At 40.4% G+C, this 15,967-nt stretch overlaps 1 protein-coding gene across 4 annotated transcripts in view; it reads left to right on the forward strand.

Moving 5' to 3' along the window:
- The window catches only part of kcnq3 (potassium voltage-gated channel, KQT-like subfamily, member 3), a 132,808-nt gene that overhangs the window by 89,518 nt on the left and 27,323 nt on the right, over positions 1 to 15,967 (forward strand). The window lies entirely within an intron of this gene.

Below are 15,967 nucleotides of genomic sequence, written 5' to 3' on the forward strand. Positions count from 1 at the left end.
TTTAACCAGTAACAAACAGTTTGTTTTCATGAATGTTAAATTAAAAACTAACTAAGCGAAGCGACCAAGACGAGGCTCTGATTTATTTTTGTAGGCCAAAGAAATCAATATTTAGACAACAGATCATCATCTGTTCTGCTGCAGCTAATCTGGTGCTCCTGGAAATGAAACACGCCTGATTTATTTTCCAACTCTCCAAATCTGTCTTTCAGGGTGGAAACATTTGATTTGATTCAATACAACTTATATAATACACTTAACCACACATGACATTTATACTCAGGGAAATCAAATAAACACCCACTTGCTTTGTTTTCATGTGTCTCTGATACGTACATGCTAAATGACCAGATTAATACTCCACTTTTTTCACCCAGCTTCACATATTGTCGGCCCATGCACTGAAAGTCAGTTTTTTGCTCTTTATCCTCATATTTCCAATAAACACACCATATAAACTAGAGCAAGGTGGTGCAAAAGTAGATGAAGCAGCTGTTTAAGGCCCCTGACCACCAGGGGGCTCCCCAAAACAGCAAGTTATAAATGGCTGTTGTCAGGTGAAAACTTCATTTCAAAATGTCTCCTGTTCAGGAGAACGAGAAGGAAAGAAGCTTTATTTTAGCTGGATGACATTTTGCCTTGTAATGCCGATGGTTCTGAAAGGTTTTATGAGCCTAAATTTTTCATACTTAATTGAGTATAGTAGAGGGTTCTCACAGAGGGACGATGAGATATAAGGTCTGGGGCACACAGGACACATTACTCTTTTTAAAGTGTAACCAAAACCACCATTGTTCCTTAAGCTTAACATGTTTAGTAATATTCATTCTTCAAATTAATTAAAAACATGAAAATCACTAAAACTGGAGATACAAGGTTTTTACCAAATGGTGACTTTTTATTGATTTATATATTTTGTGGGCATCTAATTGCACCGCTCTGTTCATGAAAGGCAGTTTCTGAAAGCTTTTCCTTTGCTCTGACAAACACTGGATGTGCTGCTTACTGTGATAGCACAACGTTTCCCTTCCCTCCAGACAGACAGACAGCGAGTCAGACAGGCAAACAAAGAGACAGTCAGATATCGGAGTGAGCGAGCAGAGGTGTATTTGTGCTAATGAACAGCGCTGTCGGCCGGCTGACACTGATTGCCTTCACCTCGTCCTGCCAAGCCAGTAATGGCTTCCCCGGCCTCAAGGGCACTCAGGTGACAAATTACAGCCTTTGGCAAGCAAAACCCTCAGAGACCCAGTCAGGCTCGCTGTTGATCACATGCACTGAGTGAAAAGGTTCTGTCTCATTGGAGGCGCTGATGAATTACACAGCTGCGGACTGTATGTACGCACTGTATGTAGTATCCCAACATCTGATATCTGAAAGTACTGAAGGCCAAATGCAGAATTACTGGGCCGATGGGTCCTAAGCAGGATTTGATTTGCACAAAACACAACTGTCAAAGACTCCTACTATTTGTAAAAACTTAGGAGGAAATACTTTATCGAGAGCCAAAATCCCGACCCTCTGCTAGCTCGCAGTGCATTTTCTCATAGAGGCTTTATTTCACTGGCTTTCTGTCCATAAGATAAATGAGTAAGACAAATGGACAGTAGAATTAGAACACCCTCTCACTTCAACAGCGAAAGATAAAACAACTATTATTTTTGATAACATCAACAACTACAACTCCCATGAGGCTTTGCGGGGTGACAAAAGCTAAAACTCATGTGATATGTTGTTGACAACATTGAGAATCATTGACGTAGGACTGGGTCTGTTCAGGGTAAGCCATTTTAGCGATCCAAGCATTTTCCGATTAATCAGTGTCGGCTTTAGAAAGCCAGATCCACCTGCGATCCCTTTTCTGTTTGCTCCAGATACATCAGCTGTGAAAAAGGCCCATCATGCACTCTTCTATGCATGTATTGTAACAGCACAACTGCCAGCAGTTTGAATTACCATAAAAATATACCAATGTGCGTCAACGATCAGTGCTTCAGGTAGCAACAGTTCTCAGGTGAACCCCAGCTCTAAAGTTCTGCTTTTAGTAAAAAGCTTCATTTGAACTCGTGAAAAAACGTGATTGACACATCATGATTGATTTTGTATGATTGTTTCTGTAAATGTATGTTGTCACTGAGGCTCGGTATTGAACCTCTATATTTTTTGGTACCAAGTGAAATTTTTCCGTAGCTCCAACAATCAAAAACTTATCTTAATACATAATCTTTTTGACTTACTCTTTGACCAGAACAGAATTTTATTAGGACAAAGGTCTTGTCTTTTAACATTTCAGGGCTTTGGCTTCTTTTGTTGAATATGAAGAAAAGCTTTTTTTTTATTATATTTAGGGCCCCCTTTCTCTCTCTCCTCTCACCCCCTGTGGGTACCAATCATAAAACACCTCCCATCGCCATTTACGTCACATCGCATTTATTTTCATTTCCCTCACATCCACTCAGAGACAGCTGGTCGTAGTGATGCTCTCTCCCTGCGGACGCTGGTGATAATTTATGATTTTGGAATTGGGTCAATAAGTCTGGTTTCATAACTCCGGTAAACAAACACAAATGGTTGCTCATTAAAAAGCTGCATGAATGAGTGAGAGCCTCTCCGGCTTCCCTCCGGGACGCTTAATAGTGTGATTTTTCATCATCATTTTTCCTTTTAATAACTTCAAAACAGGCCACGAGTGTGACAGCAAGCCGTGGCTGATTGATGAATGATACAGTGTCGGAAGAATGGTATTGATTGATGAGTGAGCGATGCCCTTTAGGAACAATGGATCAAAAGCATTACGCCACAGGTGGAAGTACACTGACTTCAGTGCTGTAGTTCAGTATTCTGGTAAAGTACATTTACTTTGCTTGCTTCCTTTCTTGAGGAGCCAAATTCCTGATTTACAGTTGAATTTTGTTTATTATCATTTATATTTTGATATTTCATCACATCTGCTTCTACTTCTCATATATTATGTTGAACTACGTCTATGTCTACTCTTAGAAAATACAATAATAGATGTTTATTCGTATTACTGGTTGTACACTCAACAATATGTCCGTGTCCCTTTAAGACTGACCAGTGACTTTCCAGCTGCTCCCTCGGGTAAAGAGTGGACCGCAGTTTTGTGTTTTGGACTTTTGGAATATGGAGAGGAAAGGAGGCATTTTCTGTGAATAATCTGTTGTTTTTGTCACGTTTATTTGCACAGGAACAGTGGATTAATAAATCTGTTTTGCTTTCATCTATAAGAGAAAGCGATGGGAGGTGTGCACAGGACTACACACTTTCCTCCTCTGTTTCTGTCCTTCTTCCTTTGGCCCTTCTCTCCTTTTTCTTTTCCTCTCTTCCTTTCTCTGGTGCATTTGCCTTCCTTACTTTCCCTCTTTCCTTTGGTGCTTCTTGTCTGTCTTTCTACCCGTCTTTCCGTCTGCGCTTCTGTTCTTCTTCCTTTCCTTCTCTTCTTCTGCACTTCTGTCCTTTCCTTCTTTCCTTTGGTGTTTCTGTCCTTTTTCCTTTCCTTCTAACTGTCAACACTTTTCTCAGTCTTCTTTCCTCCACCCTTTCTGTCCGTCCTTCTTCCCTTCAGCACTTCTTTCCCTCTTCAGGCCTTTTCTCTGTCCTTTCTTTTTTGCCACTTCTGTCACTCTTCCTTTCCTTTGTCACTTCATTTGTTCCTTCTTTTCTTTGTCCTCTACTTGTCTTTAATATAACTACTGTTGATACCTGTTTAAATTCTAGTCCTCATACTTTTAGTTAAAATTTGATGTCAGAACTTTTCCTTCTACCAGAGTAATTTGTCACGGTTCTTGTTATTACTTTTATTAAAGTAAAAGATTCAGAATTCCTCCATTTCTGTAATCAGGGTCAACCATTCTGCAGATTCTTTGTTCTCTCGTTCTGCTTCAGTTCAGAAACATTTAGACTTTATTAAAGTATGACTGTGGCAGCCATATTTGTCTTCCACTCATCTTTCCGTCCATTACTGAAGGGGCAGAGAGGCGTTACTGAACCTCATTTCCTTTGGAATGACCCTAATTATACGGTTAGGAAATCTAAGATAATTAGCACTCAGGGTTTGAGATTTGGTCCTTAACTCCCCAAAGATAAGGTCAACCAAGTGTGTCAGTTTCCCCTGCAGAGGAAACTGGGGGAAAAGTCACAGTTATTTAAAATGGAAGACAGAAACAGTTGATAGACCTGCATCACTTTATCTGCTGAAAGAATCTGAGCTGCACTCAACCATCAGGCTTTTGTCTGAAGTTTACAACATGCAACATTAAAGCTCGGCTGAAGGTAAGTTCTTCTGTGAGATTTAGAAATAAAAGCTCTTTACTTTAACAAGGCCTCACATACGCTTAAACTGTCAGAACCCATCGATGTCTATCTATCACTAAAAACTAAGTGTGTTAATACTTTTGGTTTACCTGCTTTCCCTCAACCTGCTCTGAGTTTTTCTCTTTCAGTTTATGATTTCCTACATTTCCCAGAATACCTCAGCGTAACTCCAAGGACTTTTAGTTGGCACAGTATATGTTTTGCCATTCGAGTAGTGAATGGTGCTCTGCTGTGTTTTATTTCACAACAACAACAAAAACAGATGTGCAAAGATGAAAAATGATGCTGCGGTGCATTCTGGTCTGTTTCCAGCACCTGTGTACAGTTTGTTGCGACAGTCCTCTGATGGATTTCTCCTTTTATGTTGATGTTTTAGCCAAACTGCACTGTGAAGCAACAAAATGCCTGATTTCCTCCTATGAAAACATGTCAAGTCACTGATGAACAATTTTGAAACATAAATGCTAAAACACTTCCTGTGGTGATTATAATTACAGTGAGAATACAGTCTGCCGTGGACTGACATACAACCTGAAATTAGTTTTGAATTAATTTTTTTGAGTCGTCAGATGGATAATAAGCAGAATCGTGTGCTAAGAATCAGTGTTCTGAGGTCTGTGTGTTCAGAAGCAGCTTTCATTTTGGTATAAGGAGTACAAGGCAAAGTAAAATAATTAGTTTTTAGCTGTTGTTTAGGAACATTTTCTTTTTTTCCCCTGATGAACACGGACAGGGATCAGGACAGGTTTGGGGTTTTAGGATTAGTGACAAAAGTCACAAGAATGGATTGGAATGGGAAGAGAGAAAACAAGATTAGGAGAAGAATGACTTCCCGTTCTTCTAATACTGTTAACCCAATGAAAATGAAATCAAGCAAAGGTGCAACGAGCAAAATATGGCACCAATGTCCTAATGTGCTGTTATTCCCAGTAAGCTTTGAACTTTTTTTAGGCTTCTAGGTTAAATATAACTGTCTTGTTTCATGACCTGCATCATATTAAAATATATATATATACACATATTTGACATGCAAATCACTAAATCAGCGCTTGCTGGGTTGATGCCAGAATTGTTGCCAGATTAATGACCCCTGACTGAGTGGTCATGTGGGATGTTGAAGATGTATTTATCACCTGGGAAAATGTGCCATTTTACACTCAACTCAACATCTGTTTTTTTTAATCTGCTGCTTTTATGGTGCAGTCATATGGGATTTTGATCCCTGTTCATTTCAATGAAGAACGGGTCCAGACTTATTTGCTTTCAGGCTCGATTTGATCCCGCCTCTTTTGCTTAGACAGAGTTCAATTTGATTGAACTTTTGTCTGATCAGATTGCTGTTGTTAGCCCACTAGCCACACTATTTCCCTCACTTAATGCCTACGACCCTAACTGTTCCGCCTTCGCCACCGGCGTCCCGAGGGGTTCCGTCTTCGTCGCCGACCTCCAGTCCGACCTCCGGAGGGGTTTTTCCGTCGTTGTCGACCTCTAGAGGGCTTCCGTCTTCATCGCCGGTCTCCTGTCCGACCTCCAGAGGGGTTTTGCTTTCGTCGCCGGCCTCCTGACTTGCTTTACATGTCTGGTCATCTTCCGGACCTGCTCCGTCTGTTGGCCCATCCTCCTGGTCACCCTCCAGACCTGCACTGCTCTTTTGTCCAGCCTTCGGCTATCCGCTTGAGGTCTTCTGCCCCGCACCAGTCCAGCCCTCAGGCCGTCCGCCTGAGGTTTCCTGCTCTGCCCCTTTCCAGCCCTCCGTTCTTCTGATCACTGATCTTTTGTCCCTTTGTTTAGTTTCCCGCCTGTTTTCTGTGTCCGCAACACTAACTGAATTTAGATAATTGATGCAGAAACTCTGTGCTCTTCTGGCCATTGATTTGGGTTTTTTATGGTGCTAATTATATTTAATATTCTATTTTTACAAAATTCTTCAGTATAATTCTTAACTTGAGACATGTTTTGTACGGCTTGTGAAGACATTTTCATGAGGCTTACCTACTTTCTTCTGGATGATGTAATAACCCTGTTTGATCTCACAGATCAGCTCAGTTCATCTCATCAAAACCAAAAACAAGAACAGCATGAAAACTTTAATCTGCTACTAAAAACAAACTGCTGACTGACGGCCTTCTCATCACAGAGAAGCGCACTGAACTTTGAGTAGACACAGAAGGAGAGATTAAAAGAGAGCTTCATTGATCTCTTCCAAATGCTGAGTTTGGTCCCATGAGGCCACGGGGCCACAGATGACTTCATGGTGGGACCGTAAGACTCATTTTGATTGGCTGGTTCCAAGGACAGGAAGTGTTACGGTCCAACTGTCTCATCAGCTGCTAAAACTCAAAACTCCCCGCTCGACTTCCAGTGATTTATCCACCAGGTGGATGTTTTAGTGAGCAGTCAACATCCTCATCATGCTTTTCTCTGAAGCTTATTTACTTACTTACTTCAGCTTCTTGAGAAATTCTCTGATGTGAATTTGCTGTTGTGGCTTTTTGTGCTGTGACGCTTAAACTAACAAATGTTCCTTAATTAGCTCTAATGAATCAGATTAGTTTGACTAATCACCTTGTTTGTACTGCTCAAACATCAGTCAGGGAGTGAGTAAACACACAAAGTAAATGAATCAGATAAGTCAAACCGAGCCTGTGTTTACTGTCTCCTAGCCTTGACAGAAGACATTCATATGTTTTTGCATGAACTGTCATATAATTAATGTACAGATTGTTTTTATATAAAGTTAGAAAATGTTAATATCTTTACACTGGCAGTTTGATGTGCAATCACCAGTTAAGAAACAGCTCTCAGTAAGTCTTTCTACAAGTTTTAAAGCAAAGTAAGTGAGTTAAAAGAAAAGATAAATAAGCACAATATGGATGAAATGATATGATACTCTGAAGATGCCAATTTGAAAGGTATAGCAATTCTGTAATACTGCCAAAAGTACTGTCAAACTGATGTTTCATGTGACTTCTGCTCACAAAGTGAAATACCTCAACGGTTACTGGATGGATAGTCATGAAATTAGGGTCAGACATTCAGGGTCCCCAGAGGATAAATCCATATGAAGTTAGTGATCACCTGACTTTTCATCTACAACAGGTCAAAATTTCCTCCTGTCCAACACTCTTCACAGTTCATGACAGGATAACTGAGCTGTACTTTGAGATTAATGCTAACAGAGCGTGCTAACATATTAAAAGGTACATGCTAAAGTTAGTATGTTTGCATGCCGATGCTAGCATTAAGCCCAAATTATACAAAGGTATGACACTGTAGGATATTTCCATCTAATGTTCGCAGGCATCCTCCGGGACTTTTGTGACGCCTAAATGTATAACGTTGGGGCTGTATGTGCTGTCCACACATATGAGGACCTAGTTGACCGCTTTCCCTTCAGGACACACTTTACAGTTTTTGCCCCACCATTGGTAAGGATTTTAAGACAGCTAAGTCGTCACGCAGTCTCATGGTAGACTTTTAACAAGAGGTAAGATGTTTTCTATTTTTCATCCAGAAAGAGAATGCTTATAGACAGAGGAAGTAAATGTATTGTCTGAAAAAAGAACCTACCCTCCACCAAATATTAATAATTGTTTTTACTAGTTCGGTGTCCACTCAGATGGATGGGATCTGGAGCTGACAGACTTGTCAACAAACACGGCATGCTGCAGGAGAAGGGGGTCAGCAAGGGCATCTTGAGATAGCTGGAACAGGCAGAATTACGAGACCTTTCTACTTTTTTCAGCAGAACTTTTTTCTTAAGAATGTGACCAACCTGTACTGTCATTTACACCTGGCTGAGAATGTGACCCAGACCGCCTGCAAATGTGATCAGATTCAGATTTGCATTTATACTTACAATGTATACATTTTTGTATCCTGCTAAGATAATCCATAGATTTGTTGTGAGCAGTTTCATGTAGAGGCTAGTTTCTTTCTACCAATAATTCCTACATGAAACTGCTCACAAAAAGGGTGGATAAATAACACTACAGGTAAGAGGAAAAATATGTATTTTTGATTTTGCGGTGAACTGTCCCTTTTAAGGATAAATACAAATCATAACTGAATTGGTTTATTTTCCCATCTCTAAAACATAATACATATATATATATATATATATGATAAAATAAGATTTTTATACCATTAAATAATTTAACCCTTCTCCATGAACTGAATGTAAGTGTGAAGCTGCAGCAGCAGGACTCCACATCAGTGTGTTTATATGTCAATGAAGCTGCCAGCTGTCATGGAGCTGATGTGGGGATGGGAACCCCCCACCACACACACACACAACACCGCCACCATATAGGGGTCAGGATATTCCTGGTCTAACACCAGGTTCTGTGTGATCAGCAAATCACAGCCTGAATATCCTTTTCTCCTCTCCCACCGCTGAGTCGCCCCACAGCAGGGGAGGTGCTGGAGGGGAAATCCGTCACTCCCAACATGGTTCCCTGTAAGGATCGGTGCAAACACTGGCAAATTTGACTTCCTGTCGAGGTTGAGAGGTGGTGTTGGGGTCGCCTGAGTATCCTGTGAGACTGAGCTCAGGGAAAATTACAACAGATTCCTGACACTGTCTAAAATTAATAATTACAGATAACAGATAGTAATAACAGATAATAATAACAGAGTGCAGGGCGGGAAGGAGAAGACGTCTTCTTTGTGGATGACTGTAGCTGACAGAAAAGAACAGGAAGTGAGACGATAAGGCCTTTCTTGATCTGTTTTCCTGTCTGTACTTGTGTTCTCGTGGGCCGCTCCAATTCAAAGTTCAAACGAAGTGTTCTAGCTCCGCCCGTTTCATCAAGCATGCATCCTACGACTGTTGTCGTTGACTGTGTCACCAAATTAAGTTTTGATATTTTTTCATGTAAGAAAGCAACCAGATTTCAAATATATGGTCGTTGTATCAAAATAATGCCTGTTTTAAAATTTGCTCCGACATTTTCAGAGATGTTGTCTCTGTAGTGTTTTGATATAAGTTATAATTCCTTTTGGGAGATAAAAGATACATTTTGGTCTCAGAGATGAATTATGACATTTGTTGCTGCCACATTAGTTTGTCTGATAATGGTCTGGTAAAGATTCATGTTTTGATTTGACAGCAACAACACTGTCTCTGTGCACTTTGGGATGGATTTCTGAGAAAGGTCATCAGATAAATCAAATCAGTTCAGGTTGAACTGAAGCTGGATTTTATGATTTTCAACTCATGTGGATGATGTTTTTATTTCACTTTCACATAAATCAGATTTTTCCTTGAGATATTTTAAAACTTGAAGTTGCAGACATTGGATTTGTTCCAACTCTGCACTCATAAAACTCTAACATTTCAGTGAATCAGAAAACTGCAGCTGTCAAACTTAAGCTAACATCCAGGCCTGATCAGCTTTATTTCAACACGTCGGCAGGATGGTTTCACTGCAGACTGGCTGTCGTCGTGGTGTGAAGCTGCTTCCAAACTTCTTCTCAGCGATCCTCGGCAGAATAAAGATCACCGTCTCTCATCCCGTCCTTGTAACTGCAGTCATTAACGGCATGCTGCTGCTGTCCTTTCCCACCAGTGTTTGCATATTGCCGAGCAAATTAACCGTCAGAATTGCATCGTCTGCACTCTCTTTATTGAATCTTGCCGGCAAATTGGTTGTTAGGAATCCTCAGGGGTGGTATCAGCACCAGGGAGCCCAGCAGGGCCGAGCCTCTGCTGGGCCCATGGATATAAAGTGGATTAATAGAGAGAGAGTGAGAGAGGCTGTACAGGTGGGCTGCTTTCATCATTACTGACACATCACCTTTAATAACAAAAAAACTGGATTCAAGTTTAAGTAAACAAATCAACTAAAAATAACTAGTAAATAGTTTGGGTTCTTAACTGACCGAAGTATCAGAACTGAGCTGAGCTCCTCAGTATCGAGGACAGTGAAGCAGTTAGGGAGTTAGAACCATTCAATTTGGTGATTTAGCCTGATATGACCAATTTATTTATACATAAAACCCTGACCTTTTGATATGCAAGTAAAGAGTTTGTGAAGAGTTTCAATTTGACCATTTTTTGTTTTTTAGTTGTTTTTGGATAGACTGTTGTATAACCATGAGACTGACCTCAGTGTTTGAGTGGCAGAGCAGACGATGTTACCGTTTCAGGTTATGGAATTAACATTACTGTTGTTTGAATGGGTGAATACATGTTGTGTCAGTGCATCATATTAGTTTTGTGTATGTTGGTGAGGTGTGTGTAGTGTATTTGCAGATAAACTGTTGCTTTTGTTAGACATCAAATTGAAGACATCAGACTCCTCTTCTGTGTGTCCCTTTTTTGTCTTGATAAAAACCTTCTTGTTTGTTGAAGGAACTGTTACCAAACATGATCTATAACCTACTCCAAGCAACAAAAACACAAAACATTTTCCAGTGTCTCTCCACTGTAAATCTCCCACTTTGGTAAAAAGCTCCATTACCTTTACCAATTCCACCTGAGACACCAGGTTCAGTCCCACAAACCGAAACTCTTTACCTTCACACTAAGCCAATAGATGGAAAGAAAATCCTCCCTGTGGTGTCTCTCCAGGTCAGGGTGGCTCTCTCTCAGAAACCCTTGATTGCCAATCACAACACAGATTGGATTCCATGCTTCATTAATTTGGCCAACAGCAGGTAGCATCCAACAGCATTACACCGTCTGACTTTATACCACAGTCACACTAATGTGGTGATGGTGGTGGGAGGTGTTGAGGTCACCTCAGGACATGTTCATGTACATCACTTCCTTCTCTGTAACTGAATGAAAACCCTGCTGGCTGTCTCAGGAACAACTGGATTCTTAATTGATTTATTTGTATTTATCAAGTTTTTAATTTAATATATTTAAGAAGTTTGTTTTCTATGACATTAGTGTTATGAAGCGGCCTATAAAACTTTAGTGATCGAAGGTTTTAAGCATCTGTGTGGCAGAAGTAAGATTTACATCTTTAGTAGGAACCAATGAGCTCGGAGCTGAGAGCCACAGACAGGAAGTCAGAGAGTACTGAGAGAAGGACTGACATGTTGTTGGTTTTCATAAGCAATAAAAGACACCAGTGCCCACTTCAATACACTTAAGTGTTTTGCTGCTACAGTCTTGCGTGGTCTGGTATGACCAGTAGCTTATGGTGGCTAATGTTAGCTAGCTTTAGTTAGCAAACTTTAAATAGATATGGCTTAGTAACTAAAATTACAGAATGAGTTCAGTGGCTTTGTGACTTTTGCTGCTGACACTTAGCATGCCACAGATAAACATTTAACTGGCTTTGTCTTTATTTTTTATTCGGCCTAATAATGATGTCTTGGAAGCCGCTGACTCTGAAGGATCTTGTGAAATAAGGGAAAAAATTCAGTGTCATCCTGTAATTACCACTAGTAACCACAATGGCCGCTGTACAGCTAAAGTTATATAGTCTAACTTTATGCAAGGCATTGGGCAAATGAAGACGGTGGTTGTGCTCAGAGCTGCAGTCAGAGTCAGACCCAAGTCACAATAAGGAGGACTTTCGACTTGATTGGACAGCTCTGGTTGTGCTGTACATGTGCAGCTGTGAAGCAGGATGTAGAACAAACGCCTCTGTTCTGCCTAGTTTTCATGGAAAAATGATGAATATGTTGACCGGACTGGCTCTGGTTTTTGTCGCACTAGATTTGTATTGATTTATACATTTATATCTGTTTATAGGAATGTAGGAACCCCGAGGTTCAGAGGAAAGATTTTGGATCCAAGCTGTGTGGATGCCACTCGTACTCATTGATGAGTCTCATGTTTTATCAGTTTTTTCACTGATGCTGTTCCACCCTTTGATTTTCAGCCCGGTCCTCTTGATGTGTCCGGTCTAATGGGCATCGACATCGCTCTGTGTGCCTTATTGAACAAACTATCTGACTGTGAGGCAGATCAGTATCTGTTGAATCATATCGAGTTAACATCGATCTCCTCTACTCGCTCCAGGATTATCTCTGTCCTCTGGATAACTTTGAGGGAAAATGCTCCGATTTAATTTAGTGGACAGGAAGTAACAGCACAACAGGCAATGAATGATTGGACGTAGAATCAGGTTTAGAGAAGGAGGCTAAAGGGCAGAGCGATCAATAGTCCGGCTGCGGCTTGGTGGTAGAGCGGGTCGTCTACCAATCGGAAGGTCGGCGGTTTGATCCTGGCATCCCCCAGCCCACGTGTCAAAGTGTCTGAGGGCTGTGCCATCGGTGTGTGAGTGTGTATGACTGAGTTAGTCTCTTTGTTCGGATGAGCAGTTGTGCTATACAAGTACCGTTCAAAAATATACACACACACACAAAGAATAAAGTATGTAAAGTACAGGAGCTGCGAAGCCCAAACCTGCCCTGCTCAAGCCTGCTCCTCCACCAGGAGAGACTCATAACCACCTGAATCCTTGCTGAGATCATACTGCCGGTGTACAGTGAGGTTATGCAGGGCTGCAACCTTTTCCCCTGTATTTCAGTACAAGTCTCCAGTCACTTCACGACTGAGTGGCACAAGTCATTAGTCAAGTTTCAAGTTCGGCCAGTACTAGCCTCTACTGTAGTTCACATTCTGTAAAGCAACTCTGTCTTCTAGAAATTACGTTTATATACAACAAATTTGCATCAGCAAATCCGTTTGGAAGGAAACATAATGCCGACCGGGTCACGTTTTCTAGCATCATAATGACGAAATGTTGTTCATTAACTTGTCAGAATCAGAAATACTTTATTGATCCCCGAGGGGAAACTCTTTCGTTACAGCAGCTCACGGTCACGTCAGTGCACACGGGAAGAGAAGGACTAAGCAAATCAAAACATAATAAGCTATAATTCAGGTCAGATAAATTAAGTACAATCTGGCAAGTTGCAAAATTGTTGAAACTTGACGTATCAGTAAAATGTTCACAGACAACGTATTTCATTTGTTTTCTGATATCCAATCTCGTGACTATTAAACTTTATTATGGCTATGTTCAGGCACTCACAGCCTAGGTTAAGGTTAGGGAAGGAGCGCGGTCTGGTTCGATAGAGAAAAAGTCCGCAGTGACTTGAGACACAACTTGTGTATTAACATTCAACGATCTTTCCCTAACCTTAACCAAAGTGCTTTTGCTGCCTAAAACCTAAAAACAGACAGGAGTCAGTCAAAGTCCCTGCGCTGTGTGCATCCACACCAGCCCCACCGCGACTCTGGTGCGGTACATAAGATAGCGCTTCATTCACAAAAAAATCATTGCCTCTGAACATAATCCAGCCAGTGTGCCAGACGTTTTTCATCACCATGTAATCGGGGAAAACAATTTAGCTGTATATAAACCTAACGTGTAAAGACACCTGGCATGTTAGCAGAGAGGTCACTGAGCTCCACTGGTAGTCAGCGGTTTGCCTACGGAAATTTAAGATTACCAAACACACCCCCCTGTATAGAGTATGAATACGTTTTCGTCAATAATTGGTATTAGAATATTGCAAACAATACAACAGCCAATGGGTTGTTTTAATGCAGCTTTGCTTGTATCTATACAAGTCCTATTTTCTCATAATTTTTGATGAGTTTGCTCATACGGCTGGATTTATTTACTCATTTATTCCAAAATGAAATGGAAAACACGTCACTTCTCTCTGTTTGCCAGAAAAGAGAGAATTTAGTACAACATGTTAAAGCTTTCATGATGTGGACATTAGTTGGATGTCAGCAGCAAAATAAACATCTAGTTATATGTAAATCTCACTGATTATTATGGTAGGATTCAACAATAAATTGAATATTGACACTTCTGAATATGGAAACTTTTCAGTCATGCATTTCTTGCACTGCAGGTTAATACACTGACATATATGGATTGTAAAGTGTTCCTTTGCTTGCTGTTGTTGATGAGAAGACATTGTAAACCTCTCACCGCCATAAACTCCTGTTTCCCAAAGTGCACCAGTCTGTTCTCCTGGATCAGTCGGGCTTCTGAGGCCTTTAACAGCCACATCGGGCCGGAGCTATAAGAGTGTGTGGTGCTGACGAATGAACTGAAAAAGATAATAACCTTTTCCACAGAGGTGATGGTGGAGAATATCGGACACCCAGCACTGGCTAAATGTTAATTGGCGGTGTTGCTGTGCGGGTCTGCAGCTGGTCGACTTTATTTAGTGTGGCTCCACGTCATGTATCATAGCAGGGTGGTTAACTCCAGACTATCTGGAATATAACCAGCGTGTGCTCTAGTGTACAGGGAAATTGAAATAGCCATTTTTATCTGTGCATCCAATTAATTTCAGCTCTGAAAGAGCTAAATATAGATGTATGGGGATAAAAAGGGGGGGCTTGAGTGGATCATTCAGCTTTTTAATATTGAGGATTAAGCTGTGTGAAACTGGATATTTGGGTTGGTGGGGCATAGAAAAAGAATACAAAAATGTCGTGAAACTAACCAATTATACCTACAGTACATACATACATAAAGTGGTGAAAATGTGTGTTTATAGCTGTTAGCATTACCAGGTGAACAAATGTGATAACAACACGCCTACATGTTCCCAAACATGTTGTATTTACTCACGTTAAAGATGAAAAGGATTCAGTCCGTAAAGGTGATTTATCAAACAAGGACTTTGTCATGATGCTACTCTATGACAAAACTGACATATTTAACAGTTAGCGGAAACATCCTTTTCCTTCATATATCTATATATATCTATATCTGTATCTATAGATATAGATATCAGTAAACAGTCTAAGCCACTCACTAACCTTGAAACTATTTTATGATCAGATTACATTAAGAACAAAAAGGAGCGAGCTACGTGTTTGGCATGTTGCTTCATCAGATTCGCTCTGTGCTTGATTGCCATCAGGTGTGCCTTTTAAATAATCAGGAGCTGATTAGCGGAGGATCCAACAGGTTCACATTCCCCAATACAAATGTACTGCTACCGTACAACATTAGATGTAACTATTACATTTCCATTTCCATAAGATAATGAGATACAATTAATGTCAGAGTCCTCATAATAAGATACATATAAAAAAAAAACTAGTTGAAAAATGTAAAAATATATTAAAAATATATTAGAAGAAAGAAGGTACTATACATAATAGGCTCCAGTAAAATTCCATTTGTTTTTAATGCAAACACACAATAGTTGTTCCCTCTCTAGAGTTTAACTCTAGTAGAAGGTGGATGTTGTGTTAGCCAGCTGGCTAGTTAGCTAGCTTACAGTTTGGTTAAAGGAAAATTGTGGATTTTGGTTCGGCCCTGCTGGCGTGGTAGAGATTTAGACTTTGCTTGAGTTCAGCAGTTCTCCAGGTGCAGTTTCTGGAGGCTTAATGATGCAACAGCAACCCTGCAGAAAAATGATTAATACTAAAGCTTCATTGTATTTTTGTGAGTGAATAGTGTTGCTCATTGAGAGAAAAAACATAGAGATGAACTCATAGTGCATCCCAGTCTCTATTAACATACTTGGCTTTGTGTCATATTTGGCTGAAATCTTCTGGATCCTCTGACATGCGTCCTGTGAAACCATCACAGCCACAGGCCTGGATCACTGTCCAGTGAATCTGATAAATGGGTTATTGCTTTTTTAAATTTGATCCTCTGATACACAGTCTGATTTTCAATACTTC

This window comes from Siniperca chuatsi, linkage group LG13 (assembly GCF_020085105.1).
Source record: "Siniperca chuatsi isolate FFG_IHB_CAS linkage group LG13, ASM2008510v1, whole genome shotgun sequence".
Classification (NCBI taxonomy): domain Eukaryota; kingdom Metazoa; phylum Chordata; class Actinopteri; order Centrarchiformes; family Sinipercidae; genus Siniperca; species Siniperca chuatsi.